Source organism: Bos javanicus, chromosome 9 (genome assembly GCF_032452875.1).
Source record: "Bos javanicus breed banteng chromosome 9, ARS-OSU_banteng_1.0, whole genome shotgun sequence".
Classification (NCBI taxonomy): domain Eukaryota; kingdom Metazoa; phylum Chordata; class Mammalia; order Artiodactyla; family Bovidae; genus Bos; species Bos javanicus.
In genome coordinates, this window is record NC_083876.1 from 71,770,971 (window position 1) to 71,774,064 (window position 3,094).

Sequence of the window (3,094 nt, forward strand, 5' to 3'; positions counted from 1 at the left end):
GAAGCCTGGCATGCTGTTTTCCATGGGGTTACAAAGAGTCAGACATGACTTAGCGACTGAACAACAAAGTTTGAATGGGACCAATGTGAATTTTTACAACTTAGCTGGATTGTTTACTGACCTAATATTGATAATTCATGAAAATAAAGAACAAGGATGGCCATAAGCAAAGGTATATTTGGAAAAAAAGTTATACATGAGCTGAAAAGTTATACATGAGGAAAAAGTAAGTCCATAGTGAATCAATAATTGTTTCTTCTCCTTTTACTCTTTTATTTAAAAAAATGAAACATCAATAGGTTTAGTTGATTTAAATTACTTAAAGCCACAAAATATTACATAAAAATCAGATCTATTTGCAAATTATAGTTCATGATTCTGAATCCTAGAAACAAAAAGGAAAGTGCATGATTTCCCTCAGGTAGCAAAAGATAGCCGTTGTTTAACATCTGCATGGTTGTTTTTTTTTTTTTAATCAATTATTGGAGGTAGTGATCCCATATAGTCTCATTCAATGGTCACTTCTCAAACCCCTCTCAAATCTAACTCAGCCAAGGTCAATCCTGAGGATGAACTGTGACCAAGAAAGATGCTTGCACAGAGCATGAATGGTTCCAAGCTCTGACTTTAAATGCCTGACCCTCATTCAGAGGACCTTCCAGGATTGCATTAGCAGAGTTTGAAAAATGCGAAGACAGAATATGCTAATGAACCTGTGACAAACCAGATATATACAAGCCAGAAAATCATTTTCCTTCCACATGAAATACTTTTTGATTGGGGCTTGTATGGACACTGTCTCTGCAGCTAAAGGGCACTGTATTCTACTTTGTCATCATAAAGTCTTAGGTTTTTGTGCCCAGTGCCTACAGTGATGATGTCAATCTAGTTCTCTCTGGAGCCTTCTGGGAAATGCACTGAACTGAATGAGAGCGTGTGTTGGAGAAGATGGCAGAGCCACCAAGTCAGTCTCCACAGAACCACAGCTGGTAGGGCTCACCATGAACTCATCACGCTCTGACCCTCCGTTCAGTGGAAGAGACTGTGAAACAGTGTGTGAAAGGCATGAGGATGGGTAAGCACCTGGTACATGACCAACAACTTGCACCCTCATCTGACCATCCCACAAAGGGAGGATTCCTGGACAAAATGATTCTCAAGCTGGAACTCCGTGGGCAAAATGGAGAAGGCCAGGGAAAGGGGAATAGGAAGCATCCAGACAAAGTGGAAAATATATATGAGAGGGTAGGTAAGAGAGACAAAAGCAGAATGATGAAGTCAGAGGACTGCAAGTAATTCTTATTTCTGGAGCATGGAGTAAAGATAGGAAATGGTAAGAAATGAAACTGGAAAATAAACAAGGGTCAGATGATGAAGGTTTTGATCAGTTTTTATTTTATCCTGAGATCAGTTAGGTATTCAGTGAAAGTTTTATATACAGAGGATTTATGTGTCAGGATTTGCTCCTGATAACACTTTCTCTGGCCACTCTTTAGAGATAAGGGATCTAAAAGGATCCTGGAGAGTTATTGATGGATTGCTGAATTAGGTTACGAGATTAACATGCTAAGAAGAATAAAGATTTTGTAATTGTTGGTGCTTCTCAGGTAAATCCAGCCTGCCATTTCCAATTTGGGAAGTTTGGTAGAGGCAGAGCAGTTCACAGAAAATCAGAAACACAAAAGAAGGAAAAGCTTCTGGTAGCTGCTTTTATAGGAGAAGGCAATGGCATCCCACTCCAGTACTCTTGCCTGGAAAATCCCATGGACAGAGGAGCCTGGTAGGCTGCAGTCCATGGGGTCGCTAAGAGTCAGACACGACTGACTGACTTCACGTTCACTTTTCACTTTCATGTATTGGAGAAGGAAATGGTAACCCACTCCAGTGTTCTTGCCTGGAGAATCTCAGGGATGGGGGAGCCTGGTGGGCTGCCATCTATGGGGTCACACAGAGTCGGACATGACTGAAGTGACTTAGCAGCCGCAGCAGCAGCTGTTTTTATTGCTGTTGGTGGCAGTTGTTATTGAAGGAGGGTACTGAGTCTAGTGTTTGAAGGTGTTCATTTGGAAGAATTGTTCAGTGGGAAGCTAAATTTGTAGCAACTCCCTGGGTGTTCATTAAACACCTTTCTGCATCATAACTGAGATACTATGAAAACAGCCCAAAAATCTAAATAAATTCATCAGATCATACCAGTTAGTCGTTTAAGAAGCATTTAGCATTTGTGAATCCTTGAGACAATATGAGTGAAAGCTGGGAAAGATGGCTATAAGGTAAAAAGTGTAGGCAGCATGCTGCTGCTAAGTCACCTCAGTCATGTTCAACTCTGTGCAACCCCATAGATGGCAGCCCACCAGGCTCCCCCATCTCTGAGATTCTCCAGGCAAGAACACTGGAGTGGGTTGCCATTGCCTTCTCCAATGCATGAAAGTGAAAAGTGAAAGTGAAGTCGCTCAGTCATGTCTGACTCTTAGCAACCCCATGGACTGCAGCCCACCAGGCTCCTCCATCCATGAGATTTTCCAGGCAAGAGTACTGGAGTGGGTTGCCATTGCCTTCTCCTAGGCAGTATGCACACTGGAAAAAACATGCTGCTCCAAATATCTTCAGTTCAGTTCAGTTCAGTCACTCAGTCCTGTCTGACTCTTTGTGACCCCATGGACTGCAGCACGCTAGGCTTCCTTATCCATCACCAACTCCTGGAGTTTACTCAAACTCATGTCCATTGAATCGGTGATGCTATCCAACCATCTCATCCTCTGTCGTCCCCTTCTCCTCCCGTCTTCAATCTTTCCTAGCATCAGGGTCTTTTCCAATGAGCCAATTCTTTACATCAGGTGGCCAAAGTATTGGAGTTTCAGCTTCAGTATCAGTCCTTCCAATGAATATTCAGGACTGACATCTTTTAGGATGGACTGGTTGGATCTCCTTGCTATCCAAGGGACTCTCAAGAGTCTTCTCCAACACCACAGTTCAAAAGCATCAATTCCTTGGGGCTCAGCTTTCTTTATAGTCCAACTCTCACATAGCTCAGATAGTAAAGGGTCTGCCTACAATCACGGAGACCCAGGTTCAATCCCTGGGTCGGGCAGAT